The sequence below is a fragment of the Anomalospiza imberbis genome, chromosome 2 (assembly GCF_031753505.1).
Source record: "Anomalospiza imberbis isolate Cuckoo-Finch-1a 21T00152 chromosome 2, ASM3175350v1, whole genome shotgun sequence".
Classification (NCBI taxonomy): domain Eukaryota; kingdom Metazoa; phylum Chordata; class Aves; order Passeriformes; family Viduidae; genus Anomalospiza; species Anomalospiza imberbis.
In genome coordinates this window covers 41341789-41356379 of record NC_089682.1, presented here as the reverse complement: position 1 = coordinate 41356379, position 14591 = coordinate 41341789, and positions in this window count along the sequence as shown.

Genomic DNA, 14591 nt, shown 5'->3' with positions numbered 1-14591 from the left:
GATCTATTTGAGGCCTCTTAATAAATACCTACTTTATTCTTTACCTCTGTCTAGTCTTTGTTCTAGGTCGGCCTTCACAAGGCATCATTGGCACCAAAAATTGTCAGGACTAAAGACTTGTAAGGCCCATCCTCCTTACTCATCAGACCCTGTAGTCCTGGTGGCACAATGGGCCTTACTATTAATTGCAATTACTATTACTATGATTGCATTACTTCTACCAGCAATAGCACAGCACAGTGCTGACGATTTTTTGCAAGGAAGCATCTCCTGGGTGAAAGTATCTCCTGTGAGCCTCTCTGGTTTCTGCAGCATCATCAGTACCATGCCAGCAACTCTCCATTCAATTCCGTTTCAACTTCCCAAGGATCACGGGATGGGAGTTGTTTACTGTGGACTTCTTTATCCCACCTGCTCCCAAGAGGAGCCAGCACAGTGGTTTGATTTACTACGAGTCCCTAAGAGTAGCTCAGCTGGGCAGAGCACTGTGTTAGTAACACCAAGGTTGTGGTTTTGATCCCTGCCCAGGCAACACATGTAAGAGCTGCACTTGCTGATTGATCGTTGTGGGTCCCTTCCAACTCGCAATACTATGTGCAATCTGAAACAGGACTGAAAGAACTGCAAAGCAGCTCATTCTGACATGAGTGATGACAGAAAGCCTCTTCCTCTCTTCTTCCTTCAGGAGAAGTACAGCTAAATAAGGAGTAAAAGCTGGGTCCTAGGACAAGTTGTCACTAAATGGTCATTTGAGCAAGGGTGTTTGCATTGGTATCCAAATGGCTGCTGCTGTTTGTGCAAACAGTGATCCACGGTAGCCATGCAAAAAGCCACACACAATACACTTCTGACCTCTGGAATCTTACAGTTCACTTGGAACACCAAGGCTTTAACAGAGAGAAAAAAAGGTACAAATTAGAAGCTGAAAATGACAGCTTAAATCCACTTTTATCTTTAGCATGTACCCCCCCCCCTCCCAAAAATAGCTTTTTTGAAGTTCCATTTAGCAAATAACTAGCTAATAGGTGAACAATTCTCTATGGTACACTAACTCCAATAGTTTTAATATCAGCATAATAAAGCTGAATTTTAATTGGCTTTGACATTACAGTTACCCTAAAATGAGTCTTATTCTGCTTTCAACTAAATCATAAGTAACATTTTCTTTATAAAGTGACAATATTATTCAAGACTTGTGATGTGAATATATCAGATACCTATGGGAACTAACAATCTGGAGAGTGCTTGCTCCACACAGCACTCTAAAATCTGGACACTTGTATTTGACCTCTATGATTTTTATGATCTCTATAGATTTTTTCACGTTTTTTATGCTTTTTATATGGTCCATTACTTTTAAAAGTGATTTTTTAAGTATTATTTTTTTCAGAAGTCAAAACAAACAAAAAAAACTTTAAGGTTATTTTATTATTTTTAGGCTATGTGCTTGCAGAGGTTTAAGTAGCTTTGAATTAAAATATTGATTATCAGATTTCAAAGTGAAACTACCCAGACCTTGCAAACAAATCTGCTGGAGTGGCAGCCTACAGCCATCCACGACTGTTAAAATGCTACTCTGAAGGTTTTTGCCTTTTTCTGAACACACAGCATATTCTATTTTCTTCTTTGTGGAGAAAGAATCACAATAAGCACACAAACACATGCATACATATATGTCTATTCATACACACTCATTTGTGCCAATCCCAGATTACAGACAGCAACTGTTCTGTCTGATCTATAGGAGAAGCAGATGAAGACTGACTTGATAGCACATATTCAAGACTTTTTGGTTTTAAACATATTTTCAGTTTTCCTGAGTGGGAAAGAAGGACCATTCAAGCAGTTTCTCTAGAAACTAGCAGTTCTAGAAGGAAGACAGCACCCCAAATAGAAATACAGTCCTCAAACACATAGCCCAACCTTACCCTTCTTTTATTTCTGCTCAACTTCCTTTCCCTAGACTGGGGAGGACATATCTTTTTCCACTGTGTCTTTTAAAATGTAAAGATGTTCAAGATCATTATTCACTCTTACCATCACTGATTTTACTACATTAACAGCAGAACTTTTATCTCAGCTGGGGTTTCAAGAACATATTCTAACACAAACCAGAAGGTGATGATGAGACTACACATCCCCAAGTCTTGTGTCCCTCCCTGCCTCAAGGGAGTGTCAGGTCCAATTGCTGCAGGGTTGAGTTTGCTCTGGGGTACCTGCTCATAAACCACGACTTGGCTCTCCAAAATTGAAACCACATTTCCAAGACGTGTATAATCAATCTTTCAGAGGAGGAATAGGGCAGCAATCTATTTTTCATGCTTTTATAACCCCTCATGACAACATATCACATTAAGATTTTTTCCAAGTGTGCGTCATTTCAGACTGTACAGGTCGCAACTACATACTCCCAGTGAACGTTTCCATTACAGCACAAACTCTGCTGAATGACCCACACAGAAGACTTACAAGCCTTGGTACGTGAGGAGGGAGTAGCACTGCACTTTGTTAGTTTTAACACATAGGACAACTAATCAGTTCAGAAATCTCCCAGTATATTCTAGAAAGAGTTTAGCAACTGCAAGAACAAGGACTATCATGGAAAAAAAAAACAAAACAAAACAAAACAAAACAAAAAAAAAGCAATTTACTGCATGCTTTTGTTCTGCAATAAGACACCAATGCCGTTGGAAATAACGTAAGGGAAGGCAAAGTACTGGGGGTTTTCAGCTTATATTAAGAAAATTGTCCTTTTTATCTTACTTCTTCCACCAGTGTAGGTACTTTATTAAGAAAAATTCCATATATTAGCCAGCAATTCCCATAGCTACAGGTTTCACACTCAGGGTGGAACTCGGCAAATTTGCATAAAAAGAACAAAGATAAAAGAACTGAGTGTTATCATTGAGTGCTACTACTGCACACATTAACTCCATCCTTGACTTCTGGCATTCTCTCTTAATAGTTCACAGTGAGTACATACAATGTGCAGCTGAAGAAAGTTCCTGATGCTTCTAAGCAAAGCATTTGGAAGTGAAACCATGGAAAAAAGCTCAGCACCAGAAGCATGACATATTTCCTCCTGTTCTGTGCTAGAGAGCAGGCTGGCAGCTGGGGTCTGCTGTCAGCCCTGGAGCTTTGAGCACTGACAGAAGTCCATCGTCACCAGGCTGGCAGCCCTGTGACGTGCTGCCAGCAAGGCATGGTGTGACACGGCTGGGAAAGTCAGGCTGAGCTCTCTGGAGCAGGTAGAGCATGTGCTTTGCTCCAGACAGCAGGAAGGGGAGCAGCAAGCGTGGAGCAGCTGCTGTGTTAATTAAATCCATCAAACGGCAGCACTTTAGCATGAACAAAAATGGCTCTGTGCTGGCCTCTGGTATCCAGCTCTCACAGAGTAACTTACAAGCCATGGAAAAGTAATTATTGATGGGAGGAAAGAAAAATGAAATAGGTCTTGAGAGTTCAGAGGTTTAAACTCCTTGTTATATGAAAACTGAATATCAGAGAGACTTTCTCCGTACGTTGGCTTTTATTTCATGGGACAACTTTGAGTAAACACACATCTATCTTCTTTTTTTTCCATGTGACCTCATACACTGCACATTGGGAAAAAAAAAAGAAAATTTCACAACTCCTAAAGCACGTTGGGTAAGGAGAACTGTCTGTAGGAGAACTCTTGTAGACATGCTACAGCAACATGAATTCATCCATCTCTATAACTTTGACCACAAGTCATGATATCTAAACATCTCAGGTTATCTCTGACATGTTCATGTAGGACTATTTTGGTCTTGCACACATGGGGCTGAGTGGCACAGAAACACAAACACTGAAGGCCACTTCAGTTCATCAAGAATTAAAAAGTCACCCACAGAGCTGGTCCAAAAATTGTAGAAGACTAATCATACCTTCCAATATGCCCAGAAAATAATATTATTTTGTTTTGTAGCTTTTCACACACACACATCCCTCCAGTCTGGCCTGCCATTCTCAGTACTCTGTAATGTGCATCTCAGGGGGAACCTCTTACAGTCTGTCGGATGAAGAAATGCAATATATGCCACAAGAGGGGCAAACACAAAGGCAAGACAGCATCAAAGGAGAAAAAAAAGCACTTTCTTTGTGAGAGTTTTATTTCTTCTTTCGACCTCCTTGTAAAATCTCAGCTAGTTCCATGAGCAGGAAGTGATGGAGAATGTAAGGCAGCAGCTACTTGGGCATGCTGAGAACTGGCAGCACCTTCCTCTCCTGCACCCCTGCCACTGCGAAGCAGGGACACACAGTTTTCCCTGCCCTCCCTTCCCCAAGGAGCAACTCAACCCTGCCTGCCCTCTGCTTGTCAGCCCGGCAAGTGGAACCAATAGCTGGCTGCACATTAGCTCAGAACATGCTGACATGCCACTCTGGAGAGCCTATTTGAAAGGTTAATAACTTTTAAAATCCAATTAGAGGGCCTAATTAGCTAAAGCAATCTTTGGTCTGCCTACTGAATCTCAAACTAGGTGAGCACAATAAAGATTAATCTGTTCTTCGTTCTTTTGCAGGCAGCAAAGAGGATGCTGGAGCTCCTGAATGCCTCAGTTTTCAGGTGGGCATCAGAATGACCTGAGCAAGCTCAGGTCTGAACTTCCAAGCAAGTTCAAACCCAGCAGAAAAGCTCAAGTCACAAACTTTGTGTTCCATTGTCATGGTATCATGATGCTGATACTTTGATTGTGACAAGCATTGCCACACATGCTATTTTTGCCATTCTTGAGCATATAAGGTCAAAATTATATGATTTGCTAAGAGGAGTAGCGGAAAAAAAAAAAAATTCAGCAGTTTTATTTCTCACTCAAGTATCTCTATGGAACTATGACATCAACTATGCCGGATCATCTTGTATGCACTGCTGCTTCTTCACATGTACACACTTCCAAATATGCAGGAAACCCATCAGTTAGTTACTAACCCACTAATTACTAGTTAACCTGCTCTAGGCATCCAAATGAAACCTTATTTCATTATTTCACAAGTTATGCTTTCTCTTTCCTGCTAGACATCATTAGTAGACATAAAAAGTGAATATATAAATAAGTAAAATTACTATTTTCATAGACATTTAAGACGAACCAAACCAAAATTACCTACAACACAAGCTCCTGAAAATTTCCAGTGTATGGCTGTCCCGAATCTCCCATTTATACACAGTCTTACAGGTAGAAAAGTTGAATTCACAATGTCATATTTTTTTAAACATCTGCTAATAAACTATTCTAAATTGTCTTGTTCACAGGCACACCTGAGTCTCAAAAAGCCAACTGATTTTACTAGGAATGCCTCCTACGAGCTGGTACATGCTGCCACAGCCATGGCAGTGGTACCAATGAAAGTGAATTTCAGAGGAAAAAGACGAGTTGCTAAGAGCCCCAACCCAGGCTGTTTTAAATTCAGAAAGCAGTTTAGTATGAAAAAAGCTGCCTATCCTAAAACAGTCCCTAATCACTTCAGGCTTTCCCTGGTAAAATATACACCTCATTTCCAGCCCAAGAAAAGAAAGGAATTGTAAAGCAGGGACTAATAATAAAGAGGGTGAGCTGGACAGGAACAAACGCAGATCCGAACCAATGTGACTAATCATACCTTCTCCCTTTATTGTTTACAGACAGTAGTTTTTATACACTTCCAGATAGTTTACAATCGTGAGCACACTCTCATTGGCAAGCAGACATTGTTTGCTGCTGTCTTAAGGTGGCTAAAGTTTCACACTGCAGACCTATACTAATTCACACCTAGATAGCTCAGTACACCGTGTTATACCTTAACATAATTTCTGACTGCGCCACAAACTTATTCTTAACTGCGCCACAGGCTTCAAAGCTTCACCAAGGCCCACATCTGAGGCCTAGGCGGGGTAGCTCAACCTTCACTTTAAATATATAAATCATGAACATCCAGATCGTGACCTCTTTCTCTCAGAAACTGTTCAACAGAATTGTTCTGATTCACGCGAAAACACCACTAAAAGTGCCAAGTTCTGAAGGGTTGCGGCAGGTCTGAAGTGCCGAGGGAGCAAAAGCAGCTCCCACTGGCCCTCTCCGGAGCTCTTCAGCCCAGCGGAGCTTACATTGCGGGAAACACCGAGCGTCCGAGTTTATTTACACAGCCCGCCCTGGTCCCCACGGGCTCGCAGGGCCCTGCTTCTCCCGCAGGAACCATTCCGGAGCTCGGCCCCTCACGGAGCGCCCGACTCCCCCCGCAGTGCCGGCCGCGGCCCGGCAGGTGCCGCTGCGGCCCCGCGGGAGGCCCCCAGTGCTGCCAGGGACCGGGAACGGCCTGGGCTGGAAGGGACCCGGAGCTGCAGCCAGCTCCAAACCCTGCCCTGGGCAGGGACACCTCCCGCCGTACCAAGGTGCCCAGAGCCCCATCCAGCCTGGCCCTGGATGCTGCCAGCGATGGGGAGTGCACCAGCTGCCTGGGCAGCCCACAGTTCTTACCACCCAAATCCAGGCTTCAGTACTCTCAGTAAATACATATAGACTGAGGAAATTCAGAGTGTTCTAGAACCCTTTCATCCTGGAGGTTGCCACAGCTCTCCCAGATGGCAGCTGTGTCCATGGCTGAGGACAGCACTCACGTTTTTCACGGAGCACGGCAGAGATACACTTTAGCTCTCAGCTCTCCCTATTCCCCAGGACAGTGCAGCATCAGAGGCTCTGAAGGGATCACTGTCAGCATTAGGCTCTTCAGAAAATATAAAAAGGCATAAAAGCAAACTAACCCCATACCAGGCAAACCCCAGGTTCTGAAAAATCCACAATATAAAAGCATTGTCAATAGCACACATATTCTATATATTTACAGAAGAAATGCTGTCCAAATTAATGGATTCATTTTAAACTATTTCCTGTGCAGGTCAGAGGAAAAGCTCAACAAGTTTTAAAAAAAGATCAAAAAGTATGTACACTGCCACTGAGCACTCCAGTGAAAACTTAAAGATTTTTAGTTTAACTAGATGGGCCATGTAAGAGATATAAACTTTTAAAATATTGTAATACAAACTGAATTTCAGGTCAAAACTGAACTTAAGTATTTTAGCTGCATTCCTCATCATTAGGCTGTCACCATGTAAGATTTTCAGACAGCAAAGGTTTCAGTTTCATCACATCTGTGTTCACTGGCAGTGGGTTTGATGTCATTTTAACCTTTTTATCTTTCTCCAGTGTAGGAGGCCTGAATCATTGGGACTGAGGCTGAAATTTGTAACTCTGGGCTTAGCATGTGAAAGTAGATTCCCACATGCAGTCCTGCTGCATGTGCTGCCAGAACATTTGCTATCCCTGCAGACCTGTGCACACTGTGCTGGTGTCAAAGAAAGCCTAGTGCAAGTCCAACTCTACCAGGTGCTGTACATGGAGCTCCATCATTCCCTTCAGGGAGATCACTTATCACCAGAGGAGCTTTCCCATTACAATCTCATGGCTTTTAATGCTGAGATGGCTACAAGACCAAAATTTATGAGATGGTTACAAGACCAAAATCACAGACTGGGGAGGGTTGGAAGGGACCACAGTGGCTCATCTGGCCCAACTTCCCTGCTCAAGCATGATCAAACTAGAGCTCATAGCACATGATTGCATCCAGATGATTCTGGAGTATCTCCAGTGAGGGACACTCCACAGCCTCTCTGGGTGATCTGTTCCCGTGTTTGGTCACTGCACAGTGAAGAAGTTCTTCCCCATGTTCAGGTGAAACTTCTTGTGCATCAATTCTTGCCCGTTGCCCCTTGTCCCACTGCTGGGCACCACTGAACAGAGCCTGGTCCCTACTCTGACCCCTCCCTGCAGGCAGTGACTGATGAGGTCCCCTCTCAGTCTCTTCTCGAGGCAGAACAGCCCCAGCTCCCTAAGCCTTTCCTCATAAGAGAGATGCTGCATCTCTTCATAATTTCTGTAACCTCCACTGGAGCTGCTCCAGGATCTCCCTGATTCTCTTGTCCTGAGGAGCCCAGGACTGGACACAGAACTCAAGATGTGCCTCACCAGGGCTGAGCAGAGGGGCAGGATTGCTCCCTGACCCACTGATAGTGCTCTTACTAATGCATCCCTGGATCCCCATTGGTCTCCTTGGCCACAGGGCACACAACCTTTCAACCTTTTTGTTTAAGCCATAGACATTTTTGTGATGTCGTGACAGGAGGGATTTCTTCTTACTGAGAACTTCTTTCCAGAGGAATCACTACCAGAGAAGGGAAGGAGTCACATCCTGCAGATCTTTTCATCAAGGAGCTGAAATATAAGCAGTGACTTTAGAAATCTGAAAAATCTGAAGGATACATTTTGCCCTGAGTCAGTCAGTCAATCACAAAATGTAGTTGAGTACTCACTGAGCTGAATTCAGTTGAGTGCAAGTTTAAAACAGGATATGCCCCTTCACTGTTTAGAAAGTAAGGCCATCCTTTCCTTATCTGACAGGGCTTGTACCCTAGAAAGGAGAGGCTCAGAAGGGACTTGAAGTAAAAATGAGCTTGCAGGTGTGACAGTAAACAGGAGTGCGGCAAAGGTGGCACTCAGCTGAGGAAGAAGATGGCTGAGAGACTCAGCTGGTGACAAGGAGGGGAACAGCCAGTGTGCAGACAGTGGAAAACATGGGGTTTTGACCAACTGTTTTCAGCTGTCCCCATTCCAAAAAAAAAGGCATGCCTGTCCCCTTAAGGTTGCTATCCAAAATACACACCTGTTTCCTGTCTTCTACAGCAGGGAGCCCCACTCCATCATTTCTCATGAACAAACCCAACTTTGCCTACATTATTGAGAAGTACTGAATCTCCTCTGGGTGAAGAGCCTGTGGTTAATCTAACACAGGAAGAGGGTATGAAGACACCTGCAGAAATCCTGACAGATATCTCTGTCCACTCACACCTCTGAGTGTCTCTGTAGTTGACACCACCTGTCATGTCTTTTCTGAACTCTGCAGGGATTAAACTCCACTATACTCTCTCTCTGGAAAGAGGTGTTAGACTACAGTACTTAGAAGCCCTCAACACTTACTCATCATCCAGCACTTCTCTGTAGACATTCTTTGCACAGCGCCCTTTTATAGATGGCTTGTGAACAGCATTTGCAACCACTCCAAATTATTCAATCTTAATAGCAGAAATAAGTTTAAACCTGGCTGTATTACCTTGCTGTGTCTCTCCCTCTCTTAGCCATAGCTTACCAGTATTTGGTATCTATCTTAAACCTCTTGTAGCTCTCTTTGCCACACAGCTTGTCTTTTCCTTGAAAAAAAAAAAACAAAAAAGCCCCCAAGCAATTAACAAAATTATAGTTTGCCCTGAGCCCACTACTTAGTTTTAGAAGTGCCTTGGCTGGGGACAGTAGGCAGTTAACCAGATAACAGCACAGACATAACTGAGAATAATCACTGCAAAGTTTCATAGCTTCACAGAACTGACAGAAAATTCCCATTGGAATGCATCATACTTTCTTGCTTAACACCAAGAACTGACATTAGGCATTTACAAAACAAGCCTATCCAAAGAAAATATATAAAATTTCTACAGACCAAATAAAAATCCACCATAAATACTTCTAAATCAGTGTGTTTAGAACAAAGACAGGAGGACAAACACACTATCCATGCAAGTGCCCTCCTGAAGGGATTGTGACCAGTTTGAACACTTACCAGATCTTACCCAGAAACTTCTACTTTCCTAGAAAAGGTACACAGTTTTCCTAATATTGTGGGAATATGTGTCAAGGGAGAAATTATTTCATTTTACTTTGTTATTAAATAGAAAACAACATTATGGCTCTTCTCTGTCAACTGCAACCAACAGGTAATTAACTCCATTGCCATCCATTTCAAACAAATTCACAGAGCACAAAGCACTATAAAATCTCTTCAGAAGTCCAAGCAGCACAGAGATGTCACTGTCTCCAGTGGAGTAGAACACTGGCAAACAGAATCAGTACTGTTTCACTTGCTCAGTGCAAAGCATTTGAATAACAGCCTTAAACTGAACCAGCATAGGGGGAAAGGGGAGTAAATTCCTAAAACACAGCAGTATAAATCTTAGTATGCAAAGAATGTTGAAGATTACATCCTACAGAAGGAAGCTGAAGTGACAAATCATCTGTTCAAGCTTCTTGCAATAACCACATAACTAAAAGTCACCATCAGTTGAGGATGGAACAAGGGCCAGTAGTGCCAAATACAATGACAGGTCTTAATCTCACATTGAAAAGTATCAGAGATGACAAATTTTCCTTCAGAAATTCAAACAGAAATCATATGCATTTCAAAATATGTACTTGTAAAACAGACTGAGTAAGGGAGAGAGAAAATAAGAATTTTTTTGAATATCCAAACTAAACTTGGACTTGGCAGAACAATATTATCTTCCTGGAGGAGTGGGGAGGTTATTTGCTTTTGTGGAGACAGTTTGTTTTTTGTTTTTGTTTTGGTTTTTTTTTTTTTTTTCCTTTCCAGACAAAAAACTTCATATGCAGATTACAAGAATGTATTACCTTGAGCTATTAAAATTTACAAGTTTTTCAGTTTCACCGATCAAGATTCCTTACAAAAGCCAAACACTCCAACCTCTTCCCTAAGAACACAGGAGGTTTTCTTCAAATTGCATTATGCAACACTAATTTCTTGCTCAAAACTTATCTGAACTAATGATTTTTTTTCTAATCCATATTAAAGTTTACTATTTTTATACAGTCGTTCCCTCCATCTCATGATTCTGTATTATCAACAATTTTTTTAAAAAGCAACCCCTCCCCAAACTCCCACAGGTTTCCAAAGCCCTTAGCTCACATTCAATTGAAAGTTTTACTGTTACAGATTAAAGGTCACAGACAAAATGCAAATTTTGTTTCTTGAAGAATATCTACAGGAATTAGTGCCCTTCCCCTTTTGTCTGTATATGCACAAAGTACAAACGAGTCCAGGGAACTTCAACACAGATAACAAAGCAGATACATTCCTGAACACTGATAGGCAACACGCAGCCACAGAACACAGACACGGGTAAGGACTGCAGAGTTACCGAGTGAAATCAGCAGAGCAGGAAAAGCTGCTTTTTGCCAGAAGTTACATTTGAATGCAGTTTTAATAATTCAAGACAAAATATAAAGATCAGGATAAAATGAAAGCTGCTACACAAGTGGAACAGCCTCTATGACCTTCATAAACCAGGTTAGTGCTGAGATACAGTGCACAAGACACCCCTCACACTCCTTAAGTGCTCAGTTAAGTCAGGCTCCAACAAATTATTTCCTTTTTTTTCTTGATATGCCAAGACACAGTACAGAAAAACTCTTCAGTTTAGTTAGCTTTGGCTAACTATCCATAACTTCCATCTTTCAGGCTCTCAGATGCTGAGCTGCCAGACAGTATGCATGTGGATGGTGTTATATGACCTGCAGATCCTGCCCAGGCCTTTTCAGGAAAAGCAAGACAGAAACTGAAGCCCACACTAATCAGATGGAAGCAGAGGAATCCTGGTGGTGAAGGTACAGTTCAAGCTGATGGTGAATCAGAGACTCAACCAACTACAAAGCCTGAAAAGTCAATATTTACATGACCTTCACTGGGGAAAAACAGAAGACGGGGAAATAAAAAGTGAAAGAATGAATCATGGAGCCCAAACTTTATTTAAGAGGTACTTCAGTTTAGATATGAAGAAAGCAATGAAGAATGACCCTATCTTAATAAACATGATGAATCCATCCTGTGACCATCATCCTGAAAACAAGCCTTTCCCACTATGCATTTCCCACCCTGTGAGAAGGGAATTTGGGTTGATCCCAACCACCAGAAAACAAGCCAAGCTGTTCTTTCAAAATGCTACCTCAAACAGTTTTTGAGAAGCACAAGTCCTTTCCTGCTATTTACAGCAAAGATCTGAAATTTGTAATTGAGAACATTCCATGGCCAAGTCCAAGATTTTAAGGGCATGACAATAAAGCTGGAGCACACGTGTTTATGGCAGCAAGAGACATGACTGCAAAAGTTTGCTCCCATATGATAAGAACCAAACTAGAAATGCTGAACCAAGCAGGAATGTTCTGCTGATTCTTGCCTACAAAGAAAGATGTTCTTTAGGAGTTAAAAGTGTTTCCAGTTAATAACTTATCCACCAAGTCCACAACCTCAAAAGATCTTCATGGACACAGTACATAAAGAAAAACTGGATCTCAACCACATGAAAAATAATTGTTTCTCTTGAATGACTCCCCTTTGGACTTCTACCTACTGCATTTTGTCAAAAGACCTCTTTAAATAAGAACATTTTCATATCTGTATTATTGTCCTGTCCAGAAAAGAAAAATGGAAAGATGCAACCACTTTCCTCTCATTGCCAAGACTGATACTCACTTTTCTTGCATTCTTAATAGGATCTAACCTAGAATATAGATTTTTTTAAAAACACACATTTATGTTGAAAAATGCTGCATAGATGAGGTGACTCACTGCAGACCTAGAGTGGTGCATTGTTCCATTAAAATTCTTTACCTTGTGCTTATATAAGGCCTCCCACAGACATCTGGAGTCACTGGAGATTGAGAGAAGGAAACGTGACAAAATGAAGAATATGGGCAGCAACCATTGTCTCCCTTTATGAACCTTTATGTTTGTTGGACAGTATCCAGCTGTCTCCTGTGTGTTACTGGTGGTGTCCAGTTCCTTTCAGGAGCTGCAATCTTCACAGGAGTAGCCTAAAAATAACCTGAAAGATACTTAATGCAGATATTATGAAATTTTGGTATGTTCATGGTTGAACACAGATCATGCGCTTTTGGCTCTGCTCATACTTCAGGTTTTCTTGAGCAAACATGTTCCCTGCAGTAAAGCACAGACTGTCCACAAAGCAACACTGACTCACTAGCAAAGTTCAAGTTCTTGGTGTCTGGTATGATTCCAAATATCCCACACCTAAGAAGTACAAACTGACTCCATCCACTCATCCTCTTCATTTGTTCAGCTCAATTCTCCTGCTGCTCATGGTTTTCTGCTAGGCTGAGACTGACAGACCTGCTCTGGTAGCTTGAACTAGAAACAACTAGGATTCTTGATACTACCAAAATACCACTTCAAGTAAAGCAAGAGGATCAGCCAGCTAAAATGAAGAGATATGTTTGGGAGAGATTAAAAAAAAGGCAATTAACTGAAAGAGGGTAAATTCACGTTTTTTCTCACTATGAAGCAACATCTGGAAAAAACCCCACCTTTGACTTGATGGTACAGGCGATTTTGTAAATGAATTTTGGTTAAATTTCCTTATTCTGTGTTCTATTAACTGATAAAAAACCCTGATAAAACCCTTCATAATCCCCATTCTGAAGAGACCATACCTTCTTACACAATTCAGCCACGGATAATCAGGTAGCCAAATGGACTGCATGCTTTACTACCTTACAGTTACTTGTAGAGGTTTTGTGCTGAGCATTGTGAATCCAAGCTATCAGCTGCCTTACTGCAGTGAGAAAAGCAAGGCTTTTAAGACAAAGTTAATGTGACCATTAATGATTTCACATTAATGATTCCACTGAAGGTTTAAACTCAGATATTAAAAATATATTAAAATAGCAAAATACATATATATTTATTTTTGCTCTTCTACCTTCTCAACTCAAAAATTTGTCTTTGCAAAGGAATACACATTTATCTTCACTACTATGAACTTCAATGGATTATTTTCATACTTTCAGAAACTGAATACAAAAACAATCCAAAACAAAACCAAGTCTTATCCTTCCTGTCTTCCTTTTAATTTAAAAATCTTACATATTCTTCCCAAACGAAATAATTTATTTCTCTTTTTTACCTTAGAAAGAGTGCCTTTCCCCATGTGTTTTTTGTGAAAGATTAAACCGATGAGGATAACTGGCTCCTTTGGGGTAAGAGGGGAGCTTTCCTTAAAAGCTTCCACAAACACTCAAACTCTGTTAGCCATAATGAAATAAAGTTGCTCTTTCACAACTAATTCTTTTTACTATTATTAAAAAAGTAGGAAGCCTGATCTGTTCAAAACCTTGTTTAAAAATCCAGTGCTAAGTAGGCATATTCTTGAGTTTCAAATCAAAGTGGAACAGGAGCAAAATGTAAAAGCTTTTAAAATGTATCCTCTCCCACTTCATAGTAAACATACCTTTTTTCTTTAAGAGGGATATTTCACACATACACAGTCTCAGACCTAAAATAATTCTCCTTTGCAGTATTTCACTTCTAAATGGTCAATATTCTTTTTTAAAAAAAGAATTTGATAAAATAAATAGGTGGTTTGAAAAAGCATGAAGCACTGCAATACTGAGAAGAGGAGTGGAGAACAGCCCTGAACAGATTTTGAATTGGCCACATTCTATTCCTTGTACATTGTGATCCAGTGTCTCTCCAGAGTGAACAAATTCTCAGATTCTAAGATTGAATTCTGCTGCCTCTTGCATAAGAGATGCCCACATTTCTGCCCACTGTGTTTCTAGGTGGTCTGAACTTCAGCACTCCTTCCCTTCCCTCTGTAGCTTTTTATTAGCAGATATTCAAAGACCACTTGAAAACCTGTAAGGAAAAGTTGTGTCGCTCCAATAAAAACATACAAA